Raw genomic sequence first — 16,348 nt, 5'->3', positions numbered from 1 at the left:
AAACGTCAGTTTTCTGGGGGATTTTTTTGTTTTGTTTTGTTTTTTTTACAAAGGAGGGGATTATTGTTTAGATTAATAATAAGCCCGTCCTTGTATTTTATTTTACAATCTAATAAAAATGTTGAAAGTGGGATTTTTTAAAAAAAAATAAAATAAAATAAAAATCACCTCTTTGGGCAGCGTTTTGGGTTTATATGTATCGATGTATCTTGTTTTTAAAAATTACAATGGAATGTGTTGCTTCCAGAATAAAAGTATATCATACCCTGTGAGAGAAACTCAAGCCAGCCAAAGGATAAATCTTTAATCGGTAAATGCGTTCGTCTGAAAATAATCTGTATTTTTCATTTGCTATTAAACAATGGAAAGAATAGAATAGAATAGAATAGAATAAGGAAAGAAGGAAGGAGAATAGGATAGGATAGGATAGGATAGGATAGAATAGAATAGAGGACAGGATAAGAATATAGAATAGAATAGAATAAAGAAAGAAGGAAGGCGAATAGAATAGAATAGAATAAGGAAAGAAGGAAGGAGAATGGAATAAAATAGAATAGAATAGAGGACAGGATAAGAATATAGAATAGAATAGAATAGAATAGAATAGAATAGAATAGAATAGAATAGAATAGAATAGAAATAGGTATGTAATTGCAACATTGATGCATTATATAGAATAGATATGTACGCAAAAGGAAAGGAAGAATAACAAAAATAATTTGTATGTACTCAGGAGATATACTGTTATTGGAGTGCTGTAAAGATCGAAATTGTGATATAAAATGAAGAAAACTGTTTAATAAAAACTATTTTTTTAAAAAAATTGGAATGGAATGGAATGGAATGGAAAAGAATAGAATAGAATAGAATAGAATAGAATAGAATAGAATAGAATAGAATAGAATAGAATAGAATAGAATAGAATAGAATAGAATAGAATAGAATAACAGAGTTGGAAGGGACCTTTGAGGTTTTCTAGTCCAACCCCCTGCTTAGGCAGGAAGCCCTACACCACTTCAGACAGATGAAAGGCGTATGTGTTTTCGCCATTTTTATGTGGAGACCCAAGATCCTGGTTTGAACAAGGGGCATCCAAGCTTTATATAACGTAGGGTTTCACCAAGTCTAAATTTGGCACTGGGTCACCCTTTTTTGAGTTGGCACAAGTCCCCGAAGCTGAAAGTCGCCCAACAATTTTGCATCAAATGCTGACGTGCATTCAAACCATTTTGACTAAAGTTGGCTGATAACTAAAGCCGGCTGGAGTATTAAATTTTTTTGTAAGCGTAATTTTTTTTTCTTTTTAACAAAGCCGTCATCGATTTTGTTTTGTTTTTTTAAAGGAAAATCTGGGGAAAGTGCAAATGCAAAAGGCAATGGAGAGAGAATCCACCGAATCACCTATATTTATCAATACTCACTGGATTTCCAATGAATTCATGATTATAATATAATAACAATTGTTAGGGGTGTGCATTAGTACCACCTCTGTAATTGAGTAGATTAAGCAGCTCCTATAAACGGCAGCTGGGGATCTGGCCATAATAGGAGGACTAATATACTTTGGGTTGTCAATATTTGTTTTTCAGTTGGCTGGCTGGGGAATTCTGGGAGTTGGAGTCCACAGGTCTTAATATTGCCACGGTTGGACATTCCTGAATTAAAGCTCAGGGCATTCTCCTGAGTCTTCTGAGGTTATGGAAACCAGGTATGTAGATTTGACTGATTCAAGAAAAGACACCTAATTGCACACAAAATCTTTCATTCATTCATTCTTCCTTTTTTCTTTCTTCATTCCTTCATGTCTTTCCTTCCTTCATTGTTTCATTTTCTTTCTTTTTTTCCTTCTTTCTTTCTTTTCTTTCATTCTTTCATTTTCTTTCCTTCATTCTTTCAGTTCTTTCCTTCCTTCTTTCATTTCATTCTTTGATTTCCTTCTTTCTTTTGTTCATTTTTTCATCTCTTTATTTCCTTCATTCCTTCATTTCTTTCTTTCCTTCATTCTTTCATTTCTTTATTTCCTTCATTCCTTCATTCCTTTCTTTCCTTCATTCTTTCATCTCTCTCTTTCTTTTTTTCGAAAAGTGCAAGATGTTACTGACAGCAAATCAGAACTGACAGCCATATGGGCAAATATTGGAGAGCTCTCTGTTTTTTTGCAATAGAAAAGCATAATAAATATGTGGGTTTTAATCGGGCCTCGGAACAGCGGGATTAACAATATGGGGTTTCTCCCTGCTCCAAAAGAACAGTTCTACCTTTCTGCAGTCGCTGCCCTCCACATTCACAGGATGACACAATTTTGAGGACAGCATGGGAATTGTAGCCCCTCCATGATTAAAGAGCACCAAGCTCGCGGGTGGTGGGGGGGACACAACAGGCAGTTAATCCAAAATCCAGGGCTGGTAAGCAGCTTCAGAAGGTGGATGACTTGCCTCTGCATTTACATGCTAAAACACAACGAATTCCATCTTGGCTTGTTCATGTGATCCAATTGCTTGAGTTCACACAATACGCTGAACCTTCAATCAGCTAGCCATCTTTCAGCCTAATGTATTGTGAATAGCTGGCCGAAGGACATAGAGGACCCTATCCTGTTCACACAATGGGCTAATTCTGCTGTACCATCACTGACTTAACTTGATTCAAATTAAAAACAGTTCACGCAGGCAAAGCCATAAATCCTAACCGTGTTTGGATTCAAGCAACCCACTAAGTCAAATCCTGACAATCAGCATAAAACCATAATAGGGCTGGAAGGGATCTCAGAGGTCTTCTAGTCCAACCTCCTACTCAAGCAAGAAACTCTACCTTCCCAGAAAAGTGGCTGTCTACTAGTCTATTCTTGAAAAACTTCCAGGATTGGGGCACTTAACAACTTCTGGTGGCAAGCCGTTCCATTGATTAATTGTTCTCACTGTCAGGACATTTCTCTTAGGTTGAATCTCTTCTTAATTAATTTCAATGGCTTGTTGGATGCCTAAAAGGGAATCATTTTGTAACATTGGCCATGTTGTATCATTGTCATGCAGGATATTTTCATGTCATTTTGTAACATAGGCCATGAACATAACAATGTTACACCTTTTCTTGTTTCTTTTTCTTTGCAATTTTAATTCCTTAGAATTAGAGTCTTGTGTTTGTTTGTTTCGGGGTTGAGAGTTGCACATTTTCTTCAGATCTTCCAAGTCCTTTTCCTTTTGCTGTTCCTTTTTTTTTTTTTCGTCCTTCTTACCATTCAGTATTTCCTTCTTTATTCCATCTCAACCTGTTTTACTCCTTTGCCACTTTTTTCTCTTAATCACATTCCTCTAACTTTCTCTTGCACTAACTCAAGACTAGTGGGCATCCAGTTCCTGTTGTGGTTATAAAGTCTCATTTATATGCAAGATTATATATGGATGACTAGTTTATATCTTTGCATTAATTTAAGCAGTTACGGAAAATGATCGCTCTCTGATGATTCACTTATTTGTAAGGTGTATGTCAATCCCTCCCTGTCCTTCAAGAGCTCCAGATACTGTGCTTAACACTTCTTGCCTCATGTGTTTCATTTGTAACAACAGCCCTGTGAGGTAGGCAGGGCTGGGAGAGAATGTTTGGCCCCGAGAACTTTTGTGGACCAGGGGAAAGAGAATCTGTGCTTGGAGGTGCTTGGTAGTCTAAGAAAGAAAATCCCTTTTCCATGCCGCTTGTATACCTGGTTCCTAGTTTTAGCCTGTTATTTTTAATGTATTTAATGTTTTCATATTCTTGCTTTTATTGTGTTGTAAGCCATCGTGAGCCACTTCAGTATAGATGGTCGGTGTAGTCCTCAACCTACGACCACCATTGAGCCCAAAATTTCTGCAGCCAAGTGAAACATTCATTGAGTTATGCCCCATTTTACAACTTTTCTTGCCACAGTTGTTAAGTGAATCGTTGCAGATATTAAGTTAGTAACATGGTCCATCTTTCTTTCTCTCTCTCTCTCTCTCTCTCCCCCCATCTCTTTCTCTCTCCCCATCCATGGATGGATGGATGGAAAGAGAAAGTTGGAGATGGAGATAGATCTCAAATTCCCTGTTCTTCTATGTTGTTATAGATGCATTCTGGAGACAGTATTGCTCTCATTTCATGTTTCAGCTGCAGCAAACATCTGGGCAATATTAAGGCAGGGGAAAGGTTGGGGGTTTAACCCCTCTTTCTGGCTGCCTGGCTTTGGAGTACAATGGAAAAAAAATGTTTCAGCACTATTTCATTTGACCAGATGTACATTTTAATTAAAGTTTGCTCCATTGATATCTGTTCGGTTTCTTGGAGTAATTGCACACCACTCTGTTAATTAACAGCTGGGAGGCTATCAGCTTATGGGTCATTATTTCTGTAGTGGCCGAGAAAGTCTAGTCATTCCATTAGTTCATTCACAGAATCCGAGAGAATCTCACATTTTGTGGAAGGCCAGTTCTTAGGAGAAAGAGGAGATCTGAAATGACAACCTTTCTACAGGGGAGAAGTTCACAATGAAGGGCTTGTGTTTTTTTTTTATCCACTTGGGGAATCCTAACACCAAAATGAAGCCAACTTGAAATATTTTCATCCCAAAATAGCAATCTGAAGTTGTAGTAAATTAGAACAGACATAGAACAACAGGAGTTGTTCACCTTTTGGCTGAAATCTTGTAGACAAGGTAAGAGAAAAATATACAAAAAGGTTTGTTTCAATGGTAAAAGGTAAAGGTTCCCCTCGCACATATGTGCTACTCGCTCCCGACTCTAGGGGGCGGTGCTCATCTCCGTTTCAAAGCCAAAGAGCCAGCGCTGTCCGAAAACGTCTCTGTGGTCATGTGGCTGGCATGACTAAATGCCAAAGGCGCACGGAACGCTGTTACCTTCCCACCAAAGGTGGTCCCTGTTTTTCTACTTGCATTGTTTACGTGCTTTCAAACTGCTAGGTTGGCAGAAGCTGGGACAAGTAACAGGAGCTCACCCCATTACGCGATGCTAGGGATTCGAACCTTTGAACTGCCGACCTTTCGATTGACAAGCTCAGCGTCTTAGCCACTGAGCCACCTCGTCCCTGTTTCAACAGTAGTAGCCTGTAATACTGCATTCTAACTACTGCGCCACCATGTAAGTGCCGTGGTAGCACAGTGGTTAAAATGCAGTATTGCAGGCTACTTCTGCTGACTGCCAGCAGTTGAATCCTGACCGGCTCAAGGTTGATTCAGCCTTCCATCCTTCTGAGATCAGTAAAATGAGGACCCGGATTTTGGGGGGCAATATGCTGACTTTGTAAACCATTTAGAGAGGGCTGGAAAGCACTGTGAAGTGGTATATAAGTCTAAGTGCTATTGCTTTAGTGATAGATAAATAAATGATAGACGGACGGATGGATGGATGGATAGATGGATGGATGGATGGATGGGCGGACAGACAGATATAGATGATAGATAACAGTCAGGTAGGCAGACAAATAGGAGCCCTGGTGGCACAATGGTTAGAATACAGTATTGCAGGCTAACTCTACTGACTGCTGGCTGCCAGAAGTTCGGCAGTTCGAATCTCACCGGCTCCAGGTTGACTCAGCCTTCCATCTTTCCGAGGTTGGTAAAATGAGGACCCAGATTGTTGGGGGCAATAGCTGATTCTATAAACAGTTTAGAAGGGGCTGTAAAGCACTGTGAAGCAGTATATAAATCTAAGTGCTATTGCTGTTACTACAAGTAATCCTTGGTTTACAAGCACAGTTGAGACCAGAAATTCCATTGCTAAGCAAGGCGGTTTGAGTGAGTCATAGCCGATTTTACAACTTTTTTCTCTCTTCGCTGTTAAGCAAATCACTGTGGTTGTTAAGTGACTCATGCAGTTGTTAAGCAAATCCTGCTTACGCTCTATCAACATCCCAACATTTTGACAGCTGAGATTTTGGAACCTGTATTGAAAAGGGGAAGGTTTAAATCCGTGGCCTCCTGCTGTTCTCCTCCATGGATTATCCCAAAGGGGTCTGCAAAGACTGGGTCAGAAAAAATAAAGATGGTGGCCATAATCATGTGATCAAAGCCCCACCCTCCCTTTTAACATTGATCTGGACATTTTTGACTCCTCCCCCAAGACTCCACTGGATCATCTCTACTTGACTTTTACAACTGAACAAATGTGGCTGCCACAAAATTCCCAGGCAGAGATTAAAATTGCGTAACTGTCCATCCTCTCCAAATGGATTGAGAATAATTTTGATCAATCGGGAGCACCGACTGGAACAGCTGAATCAAATTGATGAGTTCTGTTGGAGCCATTAAGTACAACTGACTGCCTTTCATAGCCCAACTCTCCCTAAAATCAATTCAGCTCTGATTTGGAGATTCGGTCTGGATGTCCAAATTCAACTCTCTTGATTTTCAAATCAATCGGAATGTTAAAATTATACTGAACGCATTTCACAGACCCCTTGGTACATTCAGATAATTCCTTGCTTCTCTGAATATGAAAATATTTTGCTTGCTTTCCCATGGCAGGGATGCTGCTATTTTTATTCTACTGGGATTTAAAAATAAATAAATAAAAAAAACTGACTAATTATTCTAAATCATCCTGATTCAACCTTCTCCTTACCTCCGATTGAACAAATAGGATTTCTTCCTGGCAGAGGGGGAGGGAAGGAAAATGGGTGGAGATAAAGATTTATAACCCAGACGATCTGCATTTGTGGGTGTTACGCTGTGTGTGAGCAAGAATCTTTTGCTTTTAAATTGTCATTTCCAGGAAAATGAACCATCAAGATGCCTCTGCTTTCTAGACTAACAGTCTCTGGTCTTAATGAAAAAAAAAATATATCTTTCAAGGCAGACACAAGGGGTTTTCTTACAGATTTTATGATTAGAGCTCTCCTACTTCTTTGTACCATTTCCAGATTTGAGGAAATTAGACATATTCTTGACATTTAGTCTTAACAAAGACATCAAGACATCGGGAGTGACTTCAAAGGGGAATCAGATAATAGGATGAATGGGAGAGGGGGGAAAAAAACAGACGCAAAAAAAAAAATGCGGCCAGACAGGGTGGAAAAATTATTCCCCTTGGATCGATCTGAACAAATTCAGCTTGCTAAGTACATTCAAGCTGTCTTAAAGGTACCTCCTTGCAAAGGGGCCTCAAAACTAGAGCAGATGTGACAGAGATAGAATACAAATATATATATATATATATATATATATATATATATATATATATATATATATATATATATATACACACACACACACACACACACACACACACACACACATACACACATACATACATATCTTTTAAACCCACAAATCTCTAGGGTTCCCTTAGCTCTTGAGCATCTCAGCTGACCTGAAAAAAGATTTTCTCTGATCTCATGCTTTTAGCAGCTGCGGGTTATACAAAAATAAAATCAGTAGCTTTGCAAGACAAGGAGTTGCCTTCAGCACGTCTCTGTTTGCAAGATTTGGTGACTACACTCTGGCAACACAGGGAGGTCCTCAACTTACGACCCCAACCGAGCCCCAAATTTCCGTTGCTAACCAAGACAATCAAGTGAGTTTTGCCCAGTTCATTGACCATTATTGTCACAGCGCTTAAGGGAATCCCTGCAGTTGTTAAGTTAGTCACACGGTCGTTAAGCAAATCTGGCTCCCCCATTGACTTCGCTTATCAGAAGGTGGCGAAAACGGACGACATAACACTGCAATGGTCATAAATACGAACCAGTTGCCCATCACCCAAATTTTGATCGCTTGACCATGGGGGAATGCTGCAACAGTTGTAAGTGCGAAAAAGGGTCATAAGTCACTTTTTGGAGTTCCCGTTGTAACTTTGAATGGTCACTAAATGAATGGTTGTAAAATCGAGGACTACTTGTGAAGATGGTGTATTCATGTTGGATGGGACCTTGGAAGTCTTCTAATCGGGTGAAATCCAGCAGGTTCTGACAGGTTCTGGAGATCCGGTAGCGGAAATTTTGAGTAGTTCGGAGAACCGGCAAATACCCCCTCTGGCTGGCCCCAGAGTGGGGAGGGAATGGAGATTTTGCAGTATCCTCCCCCTAGGAGTGGGGAGGGAATGGAGATTTTGCAATATCCTTCCCCCTAGGAGTGGGGAAGGGAATGGAGATTTTGCAATATCCTTCCCCCTAGGAGTGGGGAAGGGAATGGAGATTTTGCAATATCCTCCCCCTAGGAGTGGGGAGGGAATGGAGATTTTGCAGTATCCTCCCCCTAGGAGTGGGGAGGGAATGGAGATTTTGCAGTATCCTCCTCCTAGGAGTGGGGAGGGAATGGAGATTTTGCAATATCCTTCCCCCTAGGAGTGGGGAAGGGAATGGAGATTTTGCAATATCCTCCCCCTAGGAGTGGGGAGGGAATGGAGATTTTGCAGTATCCTCCCCCTAGGAGTGGGGAGGGAATGGAGATTTTGCAATATCCTTCCCCCAGGAGTGGGGAGCGAATGGGGATTTTGCAGTATCCTTCCCCTGCCACGCCCACCAAGCCATGCCTACCAAGCCACGCCCACAGAACCAGTAGTAAAAAAAATTGGATTTCACCACTGCTTCTAATCCAACGCCCTGCTCCAGCACGAGACTCTATATCATGTCAGACAAGTGGCTGTCCCGTCTGTTCTTGAAAACCTCCAGTGATGGAGCCCCTACAACTTCTTGAAGGCAAGTTCTTCCACTGATTAATTGTTCTAACCGTCAGGACATTTCTCCTTAGTTCTAGATTGCTGCTCTTATTTATTTATTTATTTATTTATTTTATTGAATTTCTATACCGCCCTACTCCCGAAGGACTCAGGGCGGTGAACAGCCATGAAATAAAACACATACATATACAAAATTTAAAATCGAATAAAATGAATTAAATAAATTTGGCTGAATTGATACCCATAATTTAAAATACCCATATTTTAAAATACAGTAAAAATTTAAAATTTACACTTAAAAGGGAGAAGATTTAGGCGAGGCCAGCTTGATGAAATAAAAGAGTCTTCAGCACGCGGCGGAAGGTGTGCAGATCCGGAATCCTCCGTATCTCTGGGGGGAGCTCATTCCAGATCGTCAGTGCCCCCACAGAGAAGGCTCTCCCCCTAGGGGCCGACAGCCGACATTGTTTGGCCGACGGCACCTGGAGGAGCCCCTCTCTATGGGAGCGTACTGGTCGGTGGGAGGCTATTGATGGTAGTAGGCGGTCCCGTAAGTAACCAGGTCCTAAGCCATGGAGCGCTTTAAAGGTGGTAACCAGAACCTTGAAGCGCACCCGGAAGACCACCGGGAGCCAGTGCAGCTCACGCAGGAGAGGTGTTACATGGGAGCTCCACGCTGCTCCCATAACCACCCGCGCGGCCGCACTCTGCGCCAGTTGGAGCCTCCGGGTGCACCTCAAGGGGAGCCCCATGTAGAGAGCGTTACAATAGTCCAGACGAGAGGTGACGAGGGCATGAGTGACTGTGCGTAACGAGTCCCAATCTAGAAAGGGACGCAACTGGCGAATCAGGCGAACCTGATGAAAAATCCTCCCGGTCACGGCCGTCAAGTGCTCTTCTAAAGACAGCCGCGAATCCAGGAGGACGCCCAAGTTATGAGCCCTTTCCGTGGGGGCCAATGATTCGCCCGCAATAGCCAGTGATGGCGCCAGCTGACTATATCGGGACGTCGGAAACCACAGCCACTCGGTCTTGGATGGGTTGAGCCTGAGCCCGTTTCTCCCCATCCAGATCCGTACGGCCTCCAGGCACTGGGACATCACTTCAAGGGCATCGTTGGGGTGGTCCGGGGTGGAGATGTACAGCTGGGTGTCGTCAGCGTACAGATGGTACTTCACCCCATCAGTTCTTGATTAGTTTCCATCCATTTCTTGTCCTGCCCTCAGGTGTTTTGGAGAATAGGTTGCCCCTGCCCCTCCCCTCCCCCCTTCTTTGTGGCAGCCCCTCAAGTACTGGAAGTCATCTTATTTTTTTAAAAAAATTATTTTTATTTTATTTATTTATTTTGTCAAGCATATATAAGATTACAGATAAGAGTATAAATGTGATGAAATGTATAAACATGATTATGAATGCGTGAAATGGATATGAATAAAAGGGGACATTAGGACAGGGGCGGTAGGCAGGCTGGTGCGCTTATGCACGCCCCTTACAGACCTCTTAGGAATGGGGTGAGGTCTACAGTAGACAGTCTAAGGCAGGGGTCTGCAACCTTAAACACTCAAAGAGCCATTTGGACTCCTTTCCCACAGAAAAAAAAACACAGGGAGCCACAAAACCAGAAGTGAAATGCTCCCGGTTCGGACCGGATCGCCCGATCCGGTAGCAATGGCGGCGGGTGGTTCGGAGAACTGGTAGCAAAAATCCCTGCCCCCCCCCCATGTCCAGCTGAGCCGCACAATCATCAGAGGCTTTTTTTTTTACTTTTAAAAGCATTTTTTCTACAACCTCTTCAACTGAAAAAATGTTTTTAAAAGTTAAAAAAAACAGCCTCTGATGATCACGCAGCTCAGCTGGGATCCCCAAAGGCTTTTAAAAGAAAAAAAAAACCCTTTTTTTCTTTTAAATGCGTCTGACGATCCAAGCTGAGTTGCCTGATCGTCAGAGGATTTAAAAGAAAAAAAGTCTCTGCCTATCAGGCAACTCAGCTGGGATTGTCAGAGCCTTTTGAAAGCATTTTTTTACAACCTCTTCGCCAAAAAATAAAAAAAAATTGGCCACGCCTACCCAGTCACATTACACCCCCCCAAGCCACGCCCACAGAACCGGTAGTAACAAATTTTAGATTTCACCACTGCACAAAACCCTTCCTGTACCTGACTATTTCTTGAGCGGCCACAAAACTAGCATAAGTAGTTGAATTAAATGTTCTCTTTTCTTCTGAAACTTCTTTTCTTGGATTTATCTATGGTTGGCCTACCGGAGGAGGGGGGGGCAGTTGAAAAGCTCAATCAATCGAGTGCCAGTGAGTGTCACACATTGGTAGTTGTGACGTATAGTTTGAGTGACAGGGAGCCACAGCAGAGGGGTGAAAGAGCCACATGCGGCTCCAGAGCTGCAGGTTGCTGACCTCTGCTCTAAGGTTAAAGTTTTGGGGTTTTGGGGAAGAAACCACAGAGTCAGGTAATGCATTCCAAGCATTAACCACTCTGTTGCTGAACTCAAAATTTTCTGCAATCTAGTTTGGAGCGGTTCACCTTAAGTTTGTATCTATTGTGTGCTCATGTATTGTTCTTGGAGCAATCCATCTTCCTCAGCCCTAGGAAGAAGAAGGCAAGGGCAAATGATTTCAGAAAACATTGCCAAGAAAACCACAAGGACTAGTCCAGGCATTCGTCAGCAGTCAACATTGTCTCAAAGGCACCAAAACAAAATCTTTGGATAACTCACAGATTTGAAGCCTTGTCTTTCCTTCTGGGCTGAATTAACATTCCCTGAACTTTAGGACTGAGCAGACGCCTGCTTAGAAAAATTAAAAATTATATCCCGATCTCACATAATTTTTCATTCCCTGACTTACCCCTGGCTATGTCTGCCTTAGCTTTCCTTAGTGATTCATTTTCTCCATCTGCCCACCTTCCTCGTATTTTCCTTTTTTTCCAATCCAACAGTGCCAGAAATTTTTAAACGATGTTAAAAATTATTGTTATTATTATAATTGTTGATATAAACCCCTTCCAGGACTCCATGATAATATACCAAGCATTTCCATATGAAATTAGAATGAAGGAAGAGATCCATTTTTTTAAAGGGAAAAAAAAATCCCCATTGCTATACAGAATGCAACATTTATAAATATGCTAAAACATAATACTCACACATTGGCAAGGATTGGTTGGGGGGGGGGAGGATATCAAGGGTTATCTTCTTTTTCATATTCCAATCCCCCTGTGAATCACCAAGTTGTTAAACTTAGAGTGGTGAGGTTTTAGTGAGATTAGAAATAAAATTCAATGCTGGGTTTGTACTGTCCATTTAACCTGGTTTACTGAATTAAGGGGACGCGGTGGCTCAGTGGCTAAGATGCTGAGCTTGACGATCGAAAGGTCAGCAGTTCAGCAGTTCGAATCCCTAGCGCCGTGTAACGGGGGGAGCTCCCGTGACTTGCCCCAGCTTCTGCCAACCTAGCAGTTCGAAAGCAGGTAAAAAATGCAAGTAGAAAAATATGGACCACCTTTGGTGGGAAGGGAACAGCGTTTCCGTGCGCCTTTGGCATTGAGTCATACCGGCCACATGACCACGGAGACGTCTTCGGACAGCGCTGGCTCTTTGGCTTTGAAACGGAGATGAGCACTGCCCCCTAGAGTCGGAAATGACTGGCACATATATGCGAGGGGAACCTTTTTATCTTTACTGAATTAATACTGCTCTATACTGCACTGATGAAACCACACTTGGAATACTGTGTGCAGTTCTAGTCATAATACAGAAAAGTATCTAAAATCCTGGAAAATGTGCAGAGAAGAAGAAAAAAATTATTAAGAGGCTGGAGGCTAAGACATACAATGAACGATTATGGGAACTGGGTTTGTCTAGTCTAACGAAGAGAAGAACTAGGGATGATGCGATAGTAGTCTTTTAGTTCTTGATGGCCTGTCACAGAGAAGAGGAAGTTGATTTATTCTCCAAAGCACCCGCAGGCAGGACAAGAAGCAATGGAGGGGAACTTCCCGCACCTAGAACTAAACAGAAATTTTCTGATTGTGGGAACAATCAGTGTCATAGCTTGCCTTCTGGAGTTGTGGGGACTCCATCACTGGAGGTTTTCAAGAAGAGATTGGACAACCATTGGTATCAGGTTTCTATAAGGTGTCCTGCCTTGGGCAAGGGGTGGGTTTGGAAGACCTCTGAGGTCCCTTTTAACCCTATGATTCTATGTTCCAACTGGCATAAAAGACTGATTTAAAATATATATCATATTTTTCAGAGTATAAGATGGACCTTTTTCCCCCCTAAAAGGGGGTGAAAATTTGGGTGCGTTTTATACACCGAATGTAGCCCCACCCACCCACTGCCCTCCACCCTTTGGCCTCTGCCTCCCAGCAATTTTCCTCCTTGCAGCAAGCAGCCAAAAGAAACGGCCCATTTCAGCTTCAGCACAGCCTGATTAGCACAAGCAGCTGATTGTCGGTTGGATCGGCCTCCCGACTCTCAGCTCTTTCAGGCTGCAGGGATTGCCATTGCCTATTGCTGTACGGGCCTCTGCTGCTTGCTGCAAGGAGGTAAATTGCTGGGAGCAGATTTTTTTTTCTCCTTGTGCTAATCAAGCTACGCTGAAAACGAAAATGAAAGTAAAGCATGCTGTTTGCTGCAATGAGGCAAAATTGCTGGGAGGCAGAGGCAGATTTCTTTTTCTCGTTTTCCTCACCAAAAAAGGTAGGTGCGTCTTATAGTCCGGAGCGTCTTATACTCCGAAAAATACGGTATATATTTATTCATCCATCCATTCAATTTCTATAGCGAGTGCTCAAGTCATCTAAGGGACTCTAACTCTAGTTAACCAAACCGCCTCAGTTCACCCAGCATGGCCAGCCCACAAATGTCTAACCGAGATTAGACTCGGCCATCTTAACGCATGGCTCAAATGGAGCTTTGGATGCAACAGAAAACTTTGTTTTAATTTGCAGGGCCCCCCCCTGGCCTGTTCGATTTCCTTTTCTAGCGGGGAAAAAAAAGGCTATTTCTCAAAGCTTTAAAGGGAGGGAGGGAGGTATTAGAGAAAACAGTTCTCTCCAATTTTATTATTTCTCCGGAGCTTTTCAACTATTAGCCCACTGTGAAAAATTGGACTCGGTGGACAGCCTTCCATTTGCAATAATGCAATTATTCAAGAAATGACTCATGATCCAAGCTTTTTTTCTCTCTTTCTGTGTGTATAAAAAGGACAGACTCGGATGGAGTAAGAAAGAAGTCTGTTTATTTTCCAACAGTTGGCCCTGATCCAACATGTCTTGCTTTCCATTGAATTTCATTTCATTCTCTTGGGAGAAAAAATTGTGGGGAAGGATAAGAACCTATCAGAATATAGAATAACAGAGTTCAAAGGGATCTTGGAGGTCTTCTAGTCCAGCCCCCTGCTGAAGCAGGAGATCCTATAATATACCCGACAATATACTCTTCTTGCAAACCTTCAGTTGTGGAGCATCCATAACTTCTGGACACAAGTCAATTGTTCTGTCAGGAAATTTCTCCTTAATTCTAGATTGAAACTCACCTTGATAAGTTTCCAACAGGGGTGAAATCCAGCAGGTTCTGACAGGTTCTGGAGAACCACTAGCAGAAATGTTGAGTAGTTTGGAGAACCAGTAGCGGAGATTTTGAGTAATTCGGAGAATGCCACCTTTGGCTGGCCTCAGAGTGGGGTGGGAATGGAGATTTTTCAATATTCTTCCCCCAGGAGTGGGGTGGGAATGGAGTTTTTACAGTATCCTTCCCAAGCCATGCCCACCAAGCCACGCCCACAGAACCGGTAGTAAAAAAATTTGGATTTCACCACTGGTTTCCATCCATTACTTCTTGTCCTGCCTTCAGGTGCTTTGGAGAATAGGTGGACCCCCTCTTCTTTGGGGCAGCTCCTCAAATACTGAAATACTGCTATCATGTCATCCCTAGTCCTTCTTTTCATTAAATTATCTACCCAGTTCCTGCAACTCTCCAATTCTCAGCGTAGTCCAAACTAAATTAAAGCAAATTCTTCAAAACACCATTCCTCAGTTTATCACCGACCTTGGTATAATTAGGCAAACTGCCAAAGGCTTCTCTTGGCAATAGTTCAGAAGCAGAAGACGCTGACCAGAGATAAGTGCAGCAAGACTATCAACGTTGTTTTCCGGCAAAGAGCCCGAGAGCCGTTGCTGGTCTTTTAAGCCTTCTGGGAGGGGCCAATCATCTCTTGGCTTTACTCCTGAGTCGTCCTCTTTGCTTTAGCTGCTCCTGCCTTCTGGCAGCTCTTCTTATACGTGCACTAGGAACAGGCTCCTCCTGTTCCTCTGCCTCTCTACTGTCAGCCTCTGGAGGCTCCGGAGTCCGCACCTCACTCCCTGGCCCTGGCCCCATCTCTGCCTCTGCCTCTGACACAGAGCCCACATCCAGGCCTTCCCCAGCCTCCAGGACTGGCCCATGCTCTTCCTCAGCCTCATCGCTGTCCGACTCCGCTGCCAGCTCCTCAGGCTGCTGGCAGAATACAACGCAGTCATCCAGGTCACGGTTGTCCCAAAGGTGCTTTTTAAAAGAGGCAACTGGACTTTCTCGGTGTTTTTCCTTGAAGACGTTTCGCTTCTCATCCAAGAAGCTTCTTCAGTTCAGTCAGAAGGTTCTTGGATGAGAAGCGAAACGTCTTCAAGGAAAAAAACCACGAAAGTCCAGTGGGGGGGGGGGACAGGGGAACCTGCAAAAAGCACCTTGGAGACTATCATCTTTCTCATCTCCAGAAAAAAAGTAGCGGAGTTTTATTTACATGCAGCAAACTGAACATTTTCCCATAGCTCTGTCCTTTCTAAACCTATTCGGTTTGCCCAGTCTCGATGCTGAGAAAATGCACCTGTTGTATTCTTGCAGCTGCTGATAGCCTATATACCGTTTCACTTTGTCGAGGGCAAAACAAGCTATGTATACAAGTTCCAATTATTAATTGGGCATGTACCACGTTGGCCTTCATGTGAGGAAGGGAGGACATTTTATGTGTTACTGATATCCAAAAATAGTCCCATGATTTGCAAGGACTGGGTTGCATTCAACTGACAGCTGCCAGATTGTATGAATGCTGTAAGTTTTTGTGTGTGGCGGGGGGAAACAGTACAGTAAGAAATCTGAACCACAGACAAAACAGCCGAATTTAACCGTAGACATAAAGAACTTCTTTTCCTCGTTTTCCCCTCATCCAGCATTTTTCAACAAGAAACATCTTATTCTGGAATATTCAATGCAAGGCCTGTCTGCCGAGTTCCTGCTTCCTCCAGTGATGGTTATTTGATAGTGTTTTTATAGTTTGTATCGTGGCACAGGAAATGAAAAGCCAGAGGTCATGGCCAATGTTGGCTTCTTGGGTCTGCTTTGTCCACAGATGTTGGTCCCACTCCAGCTTTTTCCTGCTCGTGTTAAATAGAAATGGCAGCTTGGCACATTGACTTGACTCCAGGTGTGGGTTCTACTTACCTTTACTACCGGTTTGCAACGGGACCGCATGCGCAGATCGCCGATGATGACATCCGGGGCGATGCGCAGGGCCTCTCGCCAGTTTTACTACCTGTGTCAGCGTTTCAACGCTGGCATGGAGAGCAGAGGAGAGCGAGAGATAAACTCTGGAACTTTTGCCTGTTAAATCCCTTTGAAGTTGGGTTGTCGTGGAAATGAGGGGAGCG

This window comes from Pituophis catenifer, unplaced genomic scaffold (genome assembly GCF_029215685.1).
Source record: "Pituophis catenifer annectens isolate HBS135680 unplaced genomic scaffold, rPitCat1.0.hap2 SCAF_10, whole genome shotgun sequence".
Taxonomy (NCBI): Eukaryota; Metazoa; Chordata; class Lepidosauria; order Squamata; family Colubridae; genus Pituophis; species Pituophis catenifer.
This window is presented reverse-complemented; position numbering follows the sequence as displayed.